Source organism: Mytilus edulis, unplaced genomic scaffold (genome assembly GCF_963676685.1).
Source record: "Mytilus edulis unplaced genomic scaffold, xbMytEdul2.2 SCAFFOLD_259, whole genome shotgun sequence".
Taxonomy (NCBI): Eukaryota; Metazoa; Mollusca; class Bivalvia; order Mytilida; family Mytilidae; genus Mytilus; species Mytilus edulis.
Genome location: NW_027268113.1, coordinates 22,035 through 41,077, shown reverse-complemented (window position 1 = coordinate 41,077; position 19,043 = coordinate 22,035). Strand labels below are relative to the sequence as shown.

Sequence of the window (19,043 nt, the reverse complement as noted above, 5' to 3'; positions counted from 1 at the left end):
TATATATGTATTTTGTATTTTGATTTGGTTAAAGGTAAACATTATAGGTAAAATTTATCGTATGATGTTTATTTATAGTTAAAGTTAAAAATAATACTAGTTTACAAAAACTGGTTTTAATAATAAAGGTAAAGTATTTAAAGGAAAGTTTATATATAGATTTGTAAAAGGAATTTAAAACACTTTGTTTGTTTATTTATAAATTGGGGGGTTTTCAGTAATTATTTAGGGGTTTTGAAAATAGATTTCATGTAAATTTATTTTTGGTAATTTCATTTAAAACTAAAAGTATTTGAATATAAGTAATTTCAGGGACTTTTTCATTATTGAGTTACAATCGTATTATCTGTGATAAATGATTTTAACTATTGATTGTAATCAATATAGTATTTGATATCTATTATTAATAAAATGTTTGAAATATAAAAAAGTATCTGTTCTTATCAGCTTAATATCTGATACGTACCCCATGTGGGTACTTCGATATTAAACTGATTTTTGCAACTAGGTGAGATGTTAGGTGCTTGCACCGCTCTTGCCACGAGTTGGCCTGGTATTGCAGTACCTCCAGGATCGGCTCACTCCCCCTGTTTGGGGAGAAAATTAAAATAGAAAAATAGCTTTCCCTTCAATAGCCTGCGAAACAGCCCCAGTAAAATATTCTCTAATGCTTTTCACTGAGCACTACATGTGTACTTTTTCTATATATCTTTCTTATTTAAGGAGTTTGCGTAAATTGTATAGTTTTACTCATTGTTGTAAATCATTCTACTTCTCGTGCATGTAAAATAAGTTGCATTTTCTTTTTTTTCTTTTTTATGTCTGTTCTCTAAAAAGTTCTTTTCTTTTCTTGTAATGTAATATTTTTGTTGTCGCTTGCTTGTATTTATAACAGCACATGTCAGTGTATTAATGTATTCTCGTTCCTAAAAAGAAACTCTATAAATTTTTAGCGTTACGGAAAAACGCGGGGAAAAGAATTACGTCCCCTTCTACTGTTTCAATCATCGTTAATAGCGACGTCGCCTCAGAACGAGGGCAAACGATGGAAACTGCAGTCGGCCGGTAAGTTTTTTCCTCCTTCTGAAATTTATTTAAAAATTGCTGTACCGGTCAATTCCTTTAAAAAATAGAACAGGTGAACTGTTTATGTTTGTGTTAACTAAACGAGACAGTGAAAAGTCCGTGCTGATTGTGAAAAAGCGTTGAATTTATTTTCTGATTAATGAAATTTCCTAGGCTTTAAAAACTGCGTTCGTCGGACCTAGGATGAATCAACATGATCATGTTATTTCGTTCGATTAAGATTAAATACGTATACGTATGTTATACGTTTAAAAATATATTCTGGCGACTTGCCGTATTTCACAAGCCGCTTTTTATTTTCACACCCGTTTTGTCATGCAGAAATCGTTTCATGCTGTCAGGTATTTGAAGCAAAGCAAGATCTCGTGTTTCGTGTGCTTTTTGTATATAAATTTGCAAAATTTGTGTAGCTTTGGTTAAAATTAAAACACCGTGTTTGAGTAAGAAATAGGATTTGTAGGCTTTGGAAACTCGGAAAGATTTGAGTATCGCTTCTCGGCCTTTTGGCTAAGATCAAAGTGTAGTATCTGTTCTTATCAGCTTAATATCTGATACGTACCCCATGTGGGTACTTCGATATTAAACTGATTTTTGCAACTAGGTGAGATGTTAGGTGCTTGCACCGCTCTTGCCACGAGTTGGCCTGGTATTGCAGTACCTCCAGGATCGGCTCACTCCCCCTGTTTGGGGAGAAAATTAAAATAGAAAAATAGCTTTCCCTTCAATAGCCTGCGAAACAGCCCCAGTAAAATATTCTCTAATGCTTTTCACTGAGCACTACATGTGTACTTTTTCTATATATCTTTCTTATTTAAGGAGTTTGCGTAAATTGTATAGTTTTACTCATTGTTGTAAATCATTCTACTTCTCGTGCATGTAAAATAAGTTGCATTTTCTTTTTTTTCTTTTTTATGTCTGTTCTCTAAAAAGTTCTTTTCTTTTCTTGTAATGTAATATTTTTGTTGTCGCTTGCTTGTATTTATAACAGCACATGTCAGTGTATTAATGTATTCTCGTTCCTAAAAAGAAACTCTATAAATTTTTAGCGTTACGGAAAAACGCGGGGAAAAGAATTACGTCCCCTTCTACTGTTTCAATCATCGTTAATAGCGACGTCGCCTCAGAACGAGGGCAAACGATGGAAACTGCAGTCGGCCGGTAAGTTTTTTCCTCCTTCTGAAATTTATTTAAAAATTGCTGTACCGGTCAATTCCTTTAAAAAATAGAACAGGTGAACTGTTTATGTTTGTGTTAACTAAACGAGACAGTGAAAAGTCCGTGCTGATTGTGAAAAAGCGTTGAATTTATTTTCTGATTAATGAAATTTCCTAGGCTTTAAAAACTGCGTTCGTCGGACCTAGGATGAATCAACATGATCATGTTATTTCGTTCGATTAAGATTAAATACGTATACGTATGTTATACGTTTAAAAATATATTCTGGCGACTTGCCGTATTTCACAAGCCGCTTTTTATTTTCACACCCGTTTTGTCATGCAGAAATCGTTTCATGCTGTCAGGTATTTGAAGCAAAGCAAGATCTCGTGTTTCGTGTGCTTTTTGTATATAAATTTGCAAAATTTGTGTAGCTTTGGTTAAAATTAAAACACCGTGTTTGAGTAAGAAATAGGATTTGTAGGCTTTGGAAACTCGGAAAGATTTGAGTATCGCTTCTCGGCCTTTTGGCTAAGATCAAAGTGTAGTATCTGTTCTTATCAGCTTAATATCTGATACGTACCCCATGTGGGTACTTCGATATTAAACTGATTTTTGCAACTAGGTGAGATGTTAGGTGCTTGCACCGCTCTTGCCACGAGTTGGCCTGGTATTGCAGTACCTCCAGGATCGGCTCACTCCCCCTGTTTGGGGAGAAAATTAAAATAGAAAAATAGCTTTCCCTTCAATAGCCTGCGAAACAGCCCCAGTAAAATATTCTCTAATGCTTTTCACTGAGCACTACATGTGTACTTTTTCTATATATCTTTCTTATTTAAGGAGTTTGCGTAAATTGTATAGTTTTACTCATTGTTGTAAATCATTCTACTTCTCGTGCATGTAAAATAAGTTGCATTTTCTTTTTTTTCTTTTTTATGTCTGTTCTCTAAAAAGTTCTTTTCTTTTCTTGTAATGTAATATTTTTGTTGTCGCTTGCTTGTATTTATAACAGCACATGTCAGTGTATTAATGTATTCTCGTTCCTAAAAAGAAACTCTATAAATTTTTAGCGTTACGGAAAAACGCGGGGAAAAGAATTACGTCCCCTTCTACTGTTTCAATCATCGTTAATAGCGACGTCGCCTCAGAACGAGGGCAAACGATGGAAACTGCAGTCGGCCGGTAAGTTTTTTCCTCCTTCTGAAATTTATTTAAAAATTGCTGTACCGGTCAATTCCTTTAAAAAATAGAACAGGTGAACTGTTTATGTTTGTGTTAACTAAACGAGACAGTGAAAAGTCCGTGCTGATTGTGAAAAAGCGTTGAATTTATTTTCTGATTAATGAAATTTCCTAGGCTTTAAAAACTGCGTTCGTCGGACCTAGGATGAATCAACATGATCATGTTATTTCGTTCGATTAAGATTAAATACGTATACGTATGTTATACGTTTAAAAATATATTCTGGCGACTTGCCGTATTTCACAAGCCGCTTTTTATTTTCACACCCGTTTTGTCATGCAGAAATCGTTTCATGCTGTCAGGTATTTGAAGCAAAGCAAGATCTCGTGTTTCGTGTGCTTTTTGTATATAAATTTGCAAAATTTGTGTAGCTTTGGTTAAAATTAAAACACCGTGTTTGAGTAAGAAATAGGATTTGTAGGCTTTGGAAACTCGGAAAGATTTGAGTATCGCTTCTCGGCCTTTTGGCTAAGATCAAAGTGTAGTATCTGTTCTTATCAGCTTAATATCTGATACGTACCCCATGTGGGTACTTCGATATTAAACTGATTTTTGCAACTAGGTGAGATGTTAGGTGCTTGCACCGCTCTTGCCACGAGTTGGCCTGGTATTGCAGTACCTCCAGGATCGGCTCACTCCCCCTGTTTGGGGAGAAAATTAAAATAGAAAAATAGCTTTCCCTTCAATAGCCTGCGAAACAGCCCCAGTAAAATATTCTCTAATGCTTTTCACTGAGCACTACATGTGTACTTTTTCTATATATCTTTCTTATTTAAGGAGTTTGCGTAAATTGTATAGTTTTACTCATTGTTGTAAATCATTCTACTTCTCGTGCATGTAAAATAAGTTGCATTTTCTTTTTTTTCTTTTTTATGTCTGTTCTCTAAAAAGTTCTTTTCTTTTCTTGTAATGTAATATTTTTGTTGTCGCTTGCTTGTATTTATAACAGCACATGTCAGTGTATTAATGTATTCTCGTTCCTAAAAAGAAACTCTATAAATTTTTAGCGTTACGGAAAAACGCGGGGAAAAGAATTACGTCCCCTTCTACTGTTTCAATCATCGTTAATAGCGACGTCGCCTCAGAACGAGGGCAAACGATGGAAACTGCAGTCGGCCGGTAAGTTTTTTCCTCCTTCTGAAATTTATTTAAAAATTGCTGTACCGGTCAATTCCTTTAAAAAATAGAACAGGTGAACTGTTTATGTTTGTGTTAACTAAACGAGACAGTGAAAAGTCCGTGCTGATTGTGAAAAAGCGTTGAATTTATTTTCTGATTAATGAAATTTCCTAGGCTTTAAAAACTGCGTTCGTCGGACCTAGGATGAATCAACATGATCATGTTATTTCGTTCGATTAAGATTAAATACGTATACGTATGTTATACGTTTAAAAATATATTCTGGCGACTTGCCGTATTTCACAAGCCGCTTTTTATTTTCACACCCGTTTTGTCATGCAGAAATCGTTTCATGCTGTCAGGTATTTGAAGCAAAGCAAGATCTCGTGTTTCGTGTGCTTTTTGTATATAAATTTGCAAAATTTGTGTAGCTTTGGTTAAAATTAAAACACCGTGTTTGAGTAAGAAATAGGATTTGTAGGCTTTGGAAACTCTGAAAGATTTGAGTATCGCTTCTCGGCCTTTTGGCTAAGATCAAAGTGTAGTATCTGTTCTTATCAGCTTAATATCTGATACGTACCCCATGTGGGTACTTCGATATTAAACTGATTTTTGCAACTAGGTGAGATGTTAGGTGCTTGCACCGCTCTTGCCACGAGTTGGCCTGGTATTGCAGTACCTCCAGGATCGGCTCACTCCCCCTGTTTGGGGAGAAAATTAAAATAGAAAAATAGCTTTCCCTTCAATAGCCTGCGAAACAGCCCCAGTAAAATATTCTCTAATGCTTTTCACTGAGCACTACATGTGTACTTTTTCTATATATCTTTCTTATTTAAGGAGTTTGCGTAAATTGTATAGTTTTACTCATTGTTGTAAATCATTCTACTTCTCGTGCATGTAAAATAAGTTGCATTTTCTTTTTTTTCTTTTTTATGTCTGTTCTCTAAAAAGTTCTTTTCTTTTCTTGTAATGTAATATTTTTGTTGTCGCTTGCTTGTATTTATAACAGCACATGTCAGTGTATTAATGTATTCTCGTTCCTAAAAAGAAACTCTATAAATTTTTAGCGTTACGGAAAAACGCGGGGAAAAGAATTACGTCCCCTTCTACTGTTTCAATCATCGTTAATAGCGACGTCGCCTCAGAACGAGGGCAAACGATGGAAACTGCAGTCGGCCGGTAAGTTTTTTCCTCCTTCTGAAATTTATTTAAAAATTGCTGTACCGGTCAATTCCTTTAAAAAATAGAACAGGTGAACTGTTTATGTTTGTGTTAACTAAACGAGACAGTGAAAAGTCCGTGCTGATTGTGAAAAAGCGTTGAATTTATTTTCTGATTAATGAAATTTCCTAGGCTTTAAAAACTGCGTTCGTCGGACCTAGGATGAATCAACATGATCATGTTATTTCGTTCGATTAAGATTAAATACGTATACGTATGTTATACGTTTAAAAATATATTCTGGCGACTTGCCGTATTTCACAAGCCGCTTTTTATTTTCACACCCGTTTTGTCATGCAGAAATCGTTTCATGCTGTCAGGTATTTGAAGCAAAGCAAGATCTCGTGTTTCGTGTGCTTTTTGTATATAAATTTGCAAAATTTGTGTAGCTTTGGTTAAAATTAAAACACCGTGTTTGAGTAAGAAATAGGATTTGTAGGCTTTGGAAACTCGGAAAGATTTGAGTATCGCTTCTCGGCCTTTTGGCTAAGATCAAAGTGTAGTATCTGTTCTTATCAGCTTAATATCTGATACGTACCCCATGTGGGTACTTCGATATTAAACTGATTTTTGCAACTAGGTGAGATGTTAGGTGCTTGCACCGCTCTTGCCACGAGTTGGCCTGGTATTGCAGTACCTCCAGGATCGGCTCACTCCCCCTGTTTGGGGAGAAAATTAAAATAGAAAAATAGCTTTCCCTTCAATAGCCTGCGAAACAGCCCCAGTAAAATATTCTCTAATGCTTTTCACTGAGCACTACATGTGTACTTTTTCTATATATCTTTCTTATTTAAGGAGTTTGCGTAAATTGTATAGTTTTACTCATTGTTGTAAATCATTCTACTTCTCGTGCATGTAAAATAAGTTGCATTTTCTTTTTTTTCTTTTTTATGTCTGTTCTCTAAAAAGTTCTTTTCTTTTCTTGTAATGTAATATTTTTGTTGTCGCTTGCTTGTATTTATAACAGCACATGTCAGTGTATTAATGTATTCTCGTTCCTAAAAAGAAACTCTATAAATTTTTAGCGTTACGGAAAAACGCGGGGAAAAGAATTACGTCCCCTTCTACTGTTTCAATCATCGTTAATAGCGACGTCGCCTCAGAACGAGGGCAAACGATGGAAACTGCAGTCGGCCGGTAAGTTTTTTCCTCCTTCTGAAATTTATTTAAAAATTGCTGTACCGGTCAATTCCTTTAAAAAATAGAACAGGTGAACTGTTTATGTTTGTGTTAACTAAACGAGACAGTGAAAAGTCCGTGCTGATTGTGAAAAAGCGTTGAATTTATTTTCTGATTAATGAAATTTCCTAGGCTTTAAAAACTGCGTTCGTCGGACCTAGGATGAATCAACATGATCATGTTATTTCGTTCGATTAAGATTAAATACGTATACGTATGTTATACGTTTAAAAATATATTCTGGCGACTTGCCGTATTTCACAAGCCGCTTTTTATTTTCACACCCGTTTTGTCATGCAGAAATCGTTTCATGCTGTCAGGTATTTGAAGCAAAGCAAGATCTCGTGTTTCGTGTGCTTTTTGTATATAAATTTGCAAAATTTGTGTAGCTTTGGTTAAAATTAAAACACCGTGTTTGAGTAAGAAATAGGATTTGTAGGCTTTGGAAACTCGGAAAGATTTGAGTATCGCTTCTCGGCCTTTTGGCTAAGATCAAAGTGTAGTATCTGTTCTTATCAGCTTAATATCTGATACGTACCCCATGTGGGTACTTCGATATTAAACTGATTTTTGCAACTAGGTGAGATGTTAGGTGCTTGCACCGCTCTTGCCACGAGTTGGCCTGGTATTGCAGTACCTCCAGGATCGGCTCACTCCCCCTGTTTGGGGAGAAAATTAAAATAGAAAAATAGCTTTCCCTTCAATAGCCTGCGAAACAGCCCCAGTAAAATATTCTCTAATGCTTTTCACTGAGCACTACATGTGTACTTTTTCTATATATCTTTCTTATTTAAGGAGTTTGCGTAAATTGTATAGTTTTACTCATTGTTGTAAATCATTCTACTTCTCGTGCATGTAAAATAAGTTGCATTTTCTTTTTTTTCTTTTTTATGTCTGTTCTCTAAAAAGTTCTTTTCTTTTCTTGTAATGTAATATTTTTGTTGTCGCTTGCTTGTATTTATAACAGCACATGTCAGTGTATTAATGTATTCTCGTTCCTAAAAAGAAACTCTATAAATTTTTAGCGTTACGGAAAAACGCGGGGAAAAGAATTACGTCCCCTTCTACTGTTTCAATCATCGTTAATAGCGACGTCGCCTCAGAACGAGGGCAAACGATGGAAACTGCAGTCGGCCGGTAAGTTTTTTCCTCCTTCTGAAATTTATTTAAAAATTGCTGTACCGGTCAATTCCTTTAAAAAATAGAACAGGTGAACTGTTTATGTTTGTGTTAACTAAACGAGACAGTGAAAAGTCCGTGCTGATTGTGAAAAAGCGTTGAATTTATTTTCTGATTAATGAAATTTCCTAGGCTTTAAAAACTGCGTTCGTCGGACCTAGGATGAATCAACATGATCATGTTATTTCGTTCGATTAAGATTAAATACGTATACGTATGTTATACGTTTAAAAATATATTCTGGCGACTTGCCGTATTTCACAAGCCGCTTTTTATTTTCACACCCGTTTTGTCATGCAGAAATCGTTTCATGCTGTCAGGTATTTGAAGCAAAGCAAGATCTCGTGTTTCGTGTGCTTTTTGTATATAAATTTGCAAAATTTGTGTAGCTTTGGTTAAAATTAAAACACCGTGTTTGAGTAAGAAATAGGATTTGTAGGCTTTGGAAACTCGGAAAGATTTGAGTATCGCTTCTCGGCCTTTTGGCTAAGATCAAAGTGTAGTATCTGTTCTTATCAGCTTAATATCTGATACGTACCCCATGTGGGTACTTCGATATTAAACTGATTTTTGCAACTAGGTGAGATGTTAGGTGCTTGCACCGCTCTTGCCACGAGTTGGCCTGGTATTGCAGTACCTCCAGGATCGGCTCACTCCCCCTGTTTGGGGAGAAAATTAAAATAGAAAAATAGCTTTCCCTTCAATAGCCTGCGAAACAGCCCCAGTAAAATATTCTCTAATGCTTTTCACTGAGCACTACATGTGTACTTTTTCTATATATCTTTCTTATTTAAGGAGTTTGCGTAAATTGTATAGTTTTACTCATTGTTGTAAATCATTCTACTTCTCGTGCATGTAAAATAAGTTGCATTTTCTTTTTTTTCTTTTTTATGTCTGTTCTCTAAAAAGTTCTTTTCTTTTCTTGTAATGTAATATTTTTGTTGTCGCTTGCTTGTATTTATAACAGCACATGTCAGTGTATTAATGTATTCTCGTTCCTAAAAAGAAACTCTATAAATTTTTAGCGTTACGGAAAAACGCGGGGAAAAGAATTACGTCCCCTTCTACTGTTTCAATCATCGTTAATAGCGACGTCGCCTCAGAACGAGGGCAAACGATGGAAACTGCAGTCGGCCGGTAAGTTTTTTCCTCCTTCTGAAATTTATTTAAAAATTGCTGTACCGGTCAATTCCTTTAAAAAATAGAACAGGTGAACTGTTTATGTTTGTGTTAACTAAACGAGACAGTGAAAAGTCCGTGCTGATTGTGAAAAAGCGTTGAATTTATTTTCTGATTAATGAAATTTCCTAGGCTTTAAAAACTGCGTTCGTCGGACCTAGGATGAATCAACATGATCATGTTATTTCGTTCGATTAAGATTAAATACGTATACGTATGTTATACGTTTAAAAATATATTCTGGCGACTTGCCGTATTTCACAAGCCGCTTTTTATTTTCACACCCGTTTTGTCATGCAGAAATCGTTTCATGCTGTCAGGTATTTGAAGCAAAGCAAGATCTCGTGTTTCGTGTGCTTTTTGTATATAAATTTGCAAAATTTGTGTAGCTTTGGTTAAAATTAAAACACCGTGTTTGAGTAAGAAATAGGATTTGTAGGCTTTGGAAACTCGGAAAGATTTGAGTATCGCTTCTCGGCCTTTTGGCTAAGATCAAAGTGTAGTATCTGTTCTTATCAGCTTAATATCTGATACGTACCCCATGTGGGTACTTCGATATTAAACTGATTTTTGCAACTAGGTGAGATGTTAGGTGCTTGCACCGCTCTTGCCACGAGTTGGCCTGGTATTGCAGTACCTCCAGGATCGGCTCACTCCCCCTGTTTGGGGAGAAAATTAAAATAGAAAAATAGCTTTCCCTTCAATAGCCTGCGAAACAGCCCCAGTAAAATATTCTCTAATGCTTTTCACTGAGCACTACATGTGTACTTTTTCTATATATCTTTCTTATTTAAGGAGTTTGCGTAAATTGTATAGTTTTACTCATTGTTGTAAATCATTCTACTTCTCGTGCATGTAAAATAAGTTGCATTTTCTTTTTTTTCTTTTTTATGTCTGTTCTCTAAAAAGTTCTTTTCTTTTCTTGTAATGTAATATTTTTGTTGTCGCTTGCTTGTATTTATAACAGCACATGTCAGTGTATTAATGTATTCTCGTTCCTAAAAAGAAACTCTATAAATTTTTAGCGTTACGGAAAAACGCGGGGAAAAGAATTACGTCCCCTTCTACTGTTTCAATCATCGTTAATAGCGACGTCGCCTCAGAACGAGGGCAAACGATGGAAACTGCAGTCGGCCGGTAAGTTTTTTCCTCCTTCTGAAATTTATTTAAAAATTGCTGTACCGGTCAATTCCTTTAAAAAATAGAACAGGTGAACTGTTTATGTTTGTGTTAACTAAACGAGACAGTGAAAAGTCCGTGCTGATTGTGAAAAAGCGTTGAATTTATTTTCTGATTAATGAAATTTCCTAGGCTTTAAAAACTGCGTTCGTCGGACCTAGGATGAATCAACATGATCATGTTATTTCGTTCGATTAAGATTAAATACGTATACGTATGTTATACGTTTAAAAATATATTCTGGCGACTTGCCGTATTTCACAAGCCGCTTTTTATTTTCACACCCGTTTTGTCATGCAGAAATCGTTTCATGCTGTCAGGTATTTGAAGCAAAGCAAGATCTCGTGTTTCGTGTGCTTTTTGTATATAAATTTGCAAAATTTGTGTAGCTTTGGTTAAAATTAAAACACCGTGTTTGAGTAAGAAATAGGATTTGTAGGCTTTGGAAACTCGGAAAGATTTGAGTATCGCTTCTCGGCCTTTTGGCTAAGATCAAAGTGTAGTATCTGTTCTTATCAGCTTAATATCTGATACGTACCCCATGTGGGTACTTCGATATTAAACTGATTTTTGCAACTAGGTGAGATGTTAGGTGCTTGCACCGCTCTTGCCACGAGTTGGCCTGGTATTGCAGTACCTCCAGGATCGGCTCACTCCCCCTGTTTGGGGAGAAAATTAAAATAGAAAAATAGCTTTCCCTTCAATAGCCTGCGAAACAGCCCCAGTAAAATATTCTCTAATGCTTTTCACTGAGCACTACATGTGTACTTTTTCTATATATCTTTCTTATTTAAGGAGTTTGCGTAAATTGTATAGTTTTACTCATTGTTGTAAATCATTCTACTTCTCGTGCATGTAAAATAAGTTGCATTTTCTTTTTTTTCTTTTTTATGTCTGTTCTCTAAAAAGTTCTTTTCTTTTCTTGTAATGTAATATTTTTGTTGTCGCTTGCTTGTATTTATAACAGCACATGTCAGTGTATTAATGTATTCTCGTTCCTAAAAAGAAACTCTATAAATTTTTAGCGTTACGGAAAAACGCGGGGAAAAGAATTACGTCCCCTTCTACTGTTTCAATCATCGTTAATAGCGACGTCGCCTCAGAACGAGGGCAAACGATGGAAACTGCAGTCGGCCGGTAAGTTTTTTCCTCCTTCTGAAATTTATTTAAAAATTGCTGTACCGGTCAATTCCTTTAAAAAATAGAACAGGTGAACTGTTTATGTTTGTGTTAACTAAACGAGACAGTGAAAAGTCCGTGCTGATTGTGAAAAAGCGTTGAATTTATTTTCTGATTAATGAAATTTCCTAGGCTTTAAAAACTGCGTTCGTCGGACCTAGGATGAATCAACATGATCATGTTATTTCGTTCGATTAAGATTAAATACGTATACGTATGTTATACGTTTAAAAATATATTCTGGCGACTTGCCGTATTTCACAAGCCGCTTTTTATTTTCACACCCGTTTTGTCATGCAGAAATCGTTTCATGCTGTCAGGTATTTGAAGCAAAGCAAGATCTCGTGTTTCGTGTGCTTTTTGTATATAAATTTGCAAAATTTGTGTAGCTTTGGTTAAAATTAAAACACCGTGTTTGAGTAAGAAATAGGATTTGTAGGCTTTGGAAACTCGGAAAGATTTGAGTATCGCTTCTCGGCCTTTTGGCTAAGATCAAAGTGTAGTATCTGTTCTTATCAGCTTAATATCTGATACGTACCCCATGTGGGTACTTCGATATTAAACTGATTTTTGCAACTAGGTGAGATGTTAGGTGCTTGCACCGCTCTTGCCACGAGTTGGCCTGGTATTGCAGTACCTCCAGGATCGGCTCACTCCCCCTGTTTGGGGAGAAAATTAAAATAGAAAAATAGCTTTCCCTTCAATAGCCTGCGAAACAGCCCCAGTAAAATATTCTCTAATGCTTTTCACTGAGCACTACATGTGTACTTTTTCTATATATCTTTCTTATTTAAGGAGTTTGCGTAAATTGTATAGTTTTACTCATTGTTGTAAATCATTCTACTTCTCGTGCATGTAAAATAAGTTGCATTTTCTTTTTTTTCTTTTTTATGTCTGTTCTCTAAAAAGTTCTTTTCTTTTCTTGTAATGTAATATTTTTGTTGTCGCTTGCTTGTATTTATAACAGCACATGTCAGTGTATTAATGTATTCTCGTTCCTAAAAAGAAACTCTATAAATTTTTAGCGTTACGGAAAAACGCGGGGAAAAGAATTACGTCCCCTTCTACTGTTTCAATCATCGTTAATAGCGACGTCGCCTCAGAACGAGGGCAAACGATGGAAACTGCAGTCGGCCGGTAAGTTTTTTCCTCCTTCTGAAATTTATTTAAAAATTGCTGTACCGGTCAATTCCTTTAAAAAATAGAACAGGTGAACTGTTTATGTTTGTGTTAACTAAACGAGACAGTGAAAAGTCCGTGCTGATTGTGAAAAAGCGTTGAATTTATTTTCTGATTAATGAAATTTCCTAGGCTTTAAAAACTGCGTTCGTCGGACCTAGGATGAATCAACATGATCATGTTATTTCGTTCGATTAAGATTAAATACGTATACGTATGTTATACGTTTAAAAATATATTCTGGCGACTTGCCGTATTTCACAAGCCGCTTTTTATTTTCACACCCGTTTTGTCATGCAGAAATCGTTTCATGCTGTCAGGTATTTGAAGCAAAGCAAGATCTCGTGTTTCGTGTGCTTTTTGTATATAAATTTGCAAAATTTGTGTAGCTTTGGTTAAAATTAAAACACCGTGTTTGAGTAAGAAATAGGATTTGTAGGCTTTGGAAACTCGGAAAGATTTGAGTATCGCTTCTCGGCCTTTTGGCTAAGATCAAAGTGTAGTATCTGTTCTTATCAGCTTAATATCTGATACGTACCCCATGTGGGTACTTCGATATTAAACTGATTTTTGCAACTAGGTGAGATGTTAGGTGCTTGCACCGCTCTTGCCACGAGTTGGCCTGGTATTGCAGTACCTCCAGGATCGGCTCACTCCCCCTGTTTGGGGAGAAAATTAAAATAGAAAAATAGCTTTCCCTTCAATAGCCTGCGAAACAGCCCCAGTAAAATATTCTCTAATGCTTTTCACTGAGCACTACATGTGTACTTTTTCTATATATCTTTCTTATTAAGGAGTTTGCGTAAATTGTATAGTTTTACTCATTGTTGTAAATCATTCTACTTCTCGTGCATGTAAAATAAGTTGCATTTTCTTTTTTTTCTTTTTTATGTCTGTTCTCTAAAAAGTTCTTTTCTTTTCTTGTAATGTAATATTTTTGTTGTCGCTTGCTTGTATTTATAACAGCACATGTCAGTGTATTAATGTATTCTCGTTCCTAAAAAGAAACTCTATAAATTTTTAGCGTTACGGAAAAACGCGGGGAAAAGAATTACGTCCCCTTCTACTGTTTCAATCATCGTTAATAGCGACGTCGCCTCAGAACGAGGGCAAACGATGGAAACTGCAGTCGGCCGTAAGTTTTTTCCTCCTTCTGAAATTTATTTAAAAATTGCTGTACCGGTCAATTCCTTTAAAAATAGAACAGGTGAACTGTTTATGTTTGTGTTAACTAAACGAGACAGTGAAAAGTCCGTGCTGATTGTGAAAAAGCGTTGAATTTATTTTCTGATTAATGAAATTTCCTAGGCTTTAAAAACTGCGTTCGTCGGACCTAGGATGAATCAACATGATCATGTTATTTCGTTCGATTAAGATTAAATACGTATACGTATGTTATACGTTTAAAAATATATTCTGGCGACTTGCCGTATTTCACAAGCCGCTTTTTATTTTCACACCCGTTTTGTCATGCAGAAATCGTTTCATGCTGTCAGGTATTTGAAGCAAAGCAAGATCTCGTGTTTCGTGTGCTTTTTGTATATAAATTTGCAAAATTTGTGTAGCTTTGGTTAAAATTAAAACACCGTGTTTGAGTAAGAAATAGGATTTGTAGGCTTTGGAAACTCGGAAAGATTTGAGTATCGCTTCTCGGCCTTTTGGCAAAGATTAAAGCGAGTGAAAAGTTAAAGTTAAAAGTTAAAGTGTTAAAATGGATTTAGTAGATTATGGATTACTTAGATGCAGTGCGAAGTTTTCGTTTACGGATGGCTCACCAGTTAACACACGTACTTGGATTATCCGTGCATTAAAGAACATTGTAACCCGGATGATGTGACAGCGATTTTCAAGGTGGATATTGGTGGTGTTTGGTATACAACCTTTACTACTGAAGATATTGCTGATAAAGTGATTAATTCGGACTTTACGTCGTTAGATACCAGAGTTGCAGTAAGCCGTGCAGACACAAGAACAGTGTTATTGAAAGTTTTGTGGCTTCCAGTGTGGTTAAAGCTAACTGCAGTTGAATCGTTTTTAGAACAGTATGGCAAAATAGTTAGTTGTTCACGTGAAACGGAGAAATCCGAAGGAATAACGTTTGCTAATGGGAACATTAAAGTTACATTGGAGATTTCAGAGAAGGATGTACAATCGTTACCATACCGTACTAGTATAGCAGGTAAAGACTGTCTACTTACCGTGGTGGGTAGGGCACCCTTATGCCTGAAGTGTAGAACGTTGGACATATTCGTAAGAACTGTCCGTCAGGCAAAAAGGCAACAGTTCCGTTGGAAGCAGTCTCGGTTCCGGAGACTCAAAACAGTGACATTAGTGATGATACACCGGTAGATATGCAGGTTACACAGGATACTTCCCCCGTTACAAAGGATACGACACAGGAGACCGTGGATACGTCACAAGAGACCGTGGATACCGAAAAGTCCTCGTCCGTTTCCAAGTTATGGTCCGATATCGCGACAGATCCGGACGATCTTTCTGGAGAAGTACAGTACAAAGTTGTTAGTGGTAAAAAGCGAAAAGTGACTGATGTTAAAAGGGAAACATACCAACTGGTTTTACTTAATACATCAGAAGGGAAAGTTATACCGGTATTAGGTCGTGTAAATGACCAGAATAAGTTCGTTTCGTCTATACTCAGTGATACGGAATTACGGGATATAATTGGTAAAGAATCGGACAGGCATAAACATAAACAGTTAATATTAGACAGTTTACAAGCAGATTTTAATATTGTAGTACATGAAAATTATTGTAATTACAAATCAGCACTTTCTGATGGTTTTCTTTAAAGTCTAAAGTAATATGGAATTTGACATGTATTTATTACATGTAGTATTTAAAACAGTTCAGTTTAGAAATTTAAAGGTGAAAGTATTTATCGTAGCATACATGACAATGCATTATGGACTTTAGTGGGTTGTGTATGTACGATATTGATTTTGATGTTAAATGTAATCACTATGTATTGTGTATTTTGATTTTGTTAAAGGTAAACATTATAGGTAAAATTTATCGTATGATGTTTATTTATAGTTAAAGTTAAATATATTACTAGTTTACAAAAACTGGTTTTAGTTATAAAGGTAAATTATTTAAAGGAAAGTTTATATATAGATTTGTAAAAGGAATTCAAAACACTTTGTTGTTTATTTATAAATTGGGGGGTTTTCAGTAATTATTTAGGGGTTTTGAAAATAGATTTCATGTAAATTTATTTTTGGTAATTTCATTTAAATCTAAAAGTATTTGATTATCATTAATTTCCGGGACTTATTTAATATTGAGTTACAATCGTATTATCTGTGATATATGATTTTAACTATTGATTGTATTCAATATAGTATTTGATATCTATTATTAATAAAATGTTTGAAATATAAAAAAAAGTATCTGTTCTTATCAGCTTAATATCTGATACGTACCCCATGTGGGTACTTCGATATTAAACTGATTTTTGCAACTAGGTGAGATGTTAGGTGCTTGCACCGCTCTTGCCACGAGTTGGCCTGGTATTGCAGTACCTCCAGGATCGGCTCACTCCCCCTGTTTGGGGAGAAAATTAAAATAGAAAAATAGCTTTCCCTTCAATAGCCTGCGAAACAGCCCCAGTAAAATATTCTCTAATGCTTTTCACTGAGCACTACATGTGTACTTTTTCTATATATCTTTCTTATTTAAGGAGTTTGCGTAAATTGTATAGTTTTACTCATTGTTGTAAATCATTCTACTTCTCGTGCATGTAAAATAAGTTGCATTTTCTTTTTTTTCTTTTTTATGTCTGTTCTCTAAAAAGTTCTTTTCTTTTCTTGTAATGTAATATTTTTGTTGTCGCTTGCTTGTATTTATAACAGCACATGTCAGTGTATTAATGTATTCTCGTTCCTAAAAAGAAACTCTATAAATTTTTAGCGTTACGGAAAAACGCGGGGAAAAGAATTACGTCCCCTTCTACTGTTTCAATCATCGTTAATAGCGACGTCGCCTCAGAACGAGGGCAAACGATGGAAACTGCAGTCGGCCGGTAAGTTTTTTCCTCCTTCTGAAATTTATTTAAAAATTGCTGTACCGGTCAATTCCTTTAAAAAATAGAACAGGTGAACTGTTTATGTTTGTGTTAACTAAACGAGACAGTGAAAAGTCCGTGCTGATTGTGAAAAAGCGTTGAATTTATTTTCTGATTAATGAAATTTCCTAGGCTTTAAAAACTGCGTTCGTCGGACCTAGGATGAATCAACATGATCATGTTATTTCGTTCGATTAAGATTAAATACGTATACGTATGTTATACGTTTAAAAATATATTCTGGCGACTTGCCGTATTTCACAAGCCGCTTTTTATTTTCACACCCGTTTTGTCATGCAGAAATCGTTTCATGCTGTCAGGTATTTGAAGCAAAGCAAGATCTCGTGTTTCGTGTGCTTTTTGTATATAAATTTGCAAAATTTGTGTAGCTTTGGTTAAAATTAAAACACCGTGTTTGAGTAAGAAATAGGATTTGTAGGCTTTGGAAACTCGGAAAGATTTGAGTATCGCTTCTCGGCCTTTTGGCTAAGATCAAAGTGTAGTATCTGTTCTTATCAGCTTAATATCTGATACGTACCCCATGTGGGTACTTCGATATTAAACTGATTTTTGCAACTAGGTGAGATGTTAGGTGCTTGCACCGCTCTTGCCACGAGTTGGCCTGGTATTGCAGTACCTCCAGGATCGGCTCACTCCCCCTGTTTGGGGAGAAAATTAAAATAGAAAAATAGCTTTCCCTTCAATAGCCTGCGAAACAGCCCCAGTAAAATATTCTCTAATGCTTTTCACTGAGCACTACATGTGTACTTTTTCTATATATCTTTCTTATTTAAGGAGTTTGCGTAAATTGTATAGTTTTACTCATTGTTGTAAATCATTCTACTTCTCGTGCATGTAAAATAAGTTGCATTTTCTTTTTTTTCTTTTTTATGTCTGTTCTCTAAAAAGTTCTTTTCTTTTCTTGTAATGTAATATTTTTGTTGTCGCTTGCTTGTATTTATAACAGCACATGTCAGTGTATTAATGTATTCTCGTTCCTAAAAAGAAACTCTATAAATTTTTAGCGTTACGGAAAAACGCGGGGAAAAGAATTACGTCCCCTTCTACTGTTTCAATCATCGTTAATAGCGACGTCGCCTCAGAACGAGGGCAAACGATGGAAACTGCAGTCGGCCGGTAAGTTTTTTCCTCCTTCTGAAATTTATTTAAAAATTGCTGTACCGGTCAATTCCTTTAAAAAATAGAACAGGTGAACTGTTTATGTTTGTGTTAACTAAACGAGACAGTGAAAAGTCCGTGCTGATTGTGAAAAAGCGTTGAATTTATTTTCTGATTAATGAAATTTCCTAGGCTTTAAAAACTGCGTTCGTCGGACCTAGGATGAATCAACATGATCATGTTATTTCGTTCGATTAAGATTAAATACGTATACGTATGTTATACGTTTAAAAATATATTCTGGCGACTTGCCGTATTTCACAAGCCGCTTTTTATTTTCACACCCGTTTTGTCATGCAGAAATCGTTTCATGCTGTCAGGTATTTGAAGCAAAGCAAGATCTCGTGTTTCGTGTGCTTTTTGTATATAAATTTGCAAAATTTGTGTAGCTTTGGTTAAAATTAAAACACCGTGTTTGAGTAAGAAATAGGATTTGTAGGCTTTGGAAACTCGGAAAGATTTGAGTATCGCTTCTCGGCCTTTTGGCTAAGATCAAAGTGTAGTATCTGTTCTTATCAGCTTAATATCTGATACGTACCCCATGTGGGTACTTCGATATTAAACTGATTTTTGCAACTAGGTGAGATGTTAGGTGCTTGCACCGCTCTTGCCACGAGTTGGCCTGGTATTGCAGTACCTCCAGGATCGGCTCACTCCCCCTGTTTGGGGAGAAAATTAAAATAGAAAAATAGCTTTCCCTTCAATAGCCTGCGAAACAGCCCCAGTAAAATATTCTCTAATGCTTTTCACTGAGCACTACATGTGTACTTTTTCTATATATCTTTCTTATTTAAGGAGTTTGCGTAAATTGTATAGTTTTACTCATTGTTGTAAATCATTCTACTTCTCGTGCATGTAAAATAAGTTGCATTTTCTTTTTTTT

At 35.5% G+C, this 19,043-nt stretch overlaps 15 non-coding genes across 15 annotated transcripts; all 15 read left to right on the top strand.

The window, feature by feature from the left end:
• The first annotated feature begins 395 nt into the window (after window positions 1-395).
• Window positions 396-587, top strand: LOC139506836 (U2 spliceosomal RNA). Its single transcript, XR_011660400.1, has one exon. It is a non-coding gene; the product is annotated as a U2 spliceosomal RNA (small nuclear RNA).
• Window positions 588-1,573: 986 nt separating this feature from the next.
• On the top strand, window positions 1,574-1,766 carry LOC139506825 (U2 spliceosomal RNA). The gene has a single exon (XR_011660389.1). It is a non-coding gene; the product is annotated as a U2 spliceosomal RNA (small nuclear RNA).
• Window positions 1,767-2,752: 986 nt separating this feature from the next.
• LOC139506824 (U2 spliceosomal RNA) lies at window positions 2,753-2,945 on the top strand. The gene has a single exon (XR_011660388.1). It is a non-coding gene; the product is annotated as a U2 spliceosomal RNA (small nuclear RNA).
• A 986-nt stretch (window positions 2,946-3,931) lies between these two features.
• Window positions 3,932-4,124, top strand: LOC139506823 (U2 spliceosomal RNA). The gene has a single exon (XR_011660387.1). It is a non-coding gene; the product is annotated as a U2 spliceosomal RNA (small nuclear RNA).
• A 986-nt stretch (window positions 4,125-5,110) lies between these two features.
• Window positions 5,111-5,303, top strand: LOC139506821 (U2 spliceosomal RNA). Its single transcript, XR_011660386.1, has one exon. It is a non-coding gene; the product is annotated as a U2 spliceosomal RNA (small nuclear RNA).
• A 986-nt stretch (window positions 5,304-6,289) lies between these two features.
• Window positions 6,290-6,482, top strand: LOC139506819 (U2 spliceosomal RNA). Its single transcript, XR_011660384.1, has one exon. It is a non-coding gene; the product is annotated as a U2 spliceosomal RNA (small nuclear RNA).
• A 986-nt stretch (window positions 6,483-7,468) lies between these two features.
• LOC139506818 (U2 spliceosomal RNA) lies at window positions 7,469-7,661 on the top strand. Its single transcript, XR_011660383.1, has one exon. It is a non-coding gene; the product is annotated as a U2 spliceosomal RNA (small nuclear RNA).
• A 986-nt stretch (window positions 7,662-8,647) lies between these two features.
• Window positions 8,648-8,840, top strand: LOC139506817 (U2 spliceosomal RNA). The gene has a single exon (XR_011660382.1). It is a non-coding gene; the product is annotated as a U2 spliceosomal RNA (small nuclear RNA).
• A 986-nt stretch (window positions 8,841-9,826) lies between these two features.
• On the top strand, window positions 9,827-10,019 carry LOC139506816 (U2 spliceosomal RNA). The gene has a single exon (XR_011660381.1). It is a non-coding gene; the product is annotated as a U2 spliceosomal RNA (small nuclear RNA).
• Window positions 10,020-11,005: 986 nt separating this feature from the next.
• Window positions 11,006-11,198, top strand: LOC139506815 (U2 spliceosomal RNA). Its single transcript, XR_011660380.1, has one exon. It is a non-coding gene; the product is annotated as a U2 spliceosomal RNA (small nuclear RNA).
• A 986-nt stretch (window positions 11,199-12,184) lies between these two features.
• LOC139506814 (U2 spliceosomal RNA) lies at window positions 12,185-12,377 on the top strand. Its single transcript, XR_011660379.1, has one exon. It is a non-coding gene; the product is annotated as a U2 spliceosomal RNA (small nuclear RNA).
• Window positions 12,378-13,363: 986 nt separating this feature from the next.
• Window positions 13,364-13,556, top strand: LOC139506813 (U2 spliceosomal RNA). Its single transcript, XR_011660378.1, has one exon. It is a non-coding gene; the product is annotated as a U2 spliceosomal RNA (small nuclear RNA).
• A 2,711-nt stretch (window positions 13,557-16,267) lies between these two features.
• LOC139506834 (U2 spliceosomal RNA) lies at window positions 16,268-16,461 on the top strand. Its single transcript, XR_011660398.1, has one exon. It is a non-coding gene; the product is annotated as a U2 spliceosomal RNA (small nuclear RNA).
• A 986-nt stretch (window positions 16,462-17,447) lies between these two features.
• LOC139506812 (U2 spliceosomal RNA) lies at window positions 17,448-17,640 on the top strand. The gene has a single exon (XR_011660377.1). It is a non-coding gene; the product is annotated as a U2 spliceosomal RNA (small nuclear RNA).
• A 986-nt stretch (window positions 17,641-18,626) lies between these two features.
• LOC139506811 (U2 spliceosomal RNA) lies at window positions 18,627-18,819 on the top strand. Its single transcript, XR_011660376.1, has one exon. It is a non-coding gene; the product is annotated as a U2 spliceosomal RNA (small nuclear RNA).
• The last annotated feature ends 224 nt before the right edge of the window (window positions 18,820-19,043 follow it).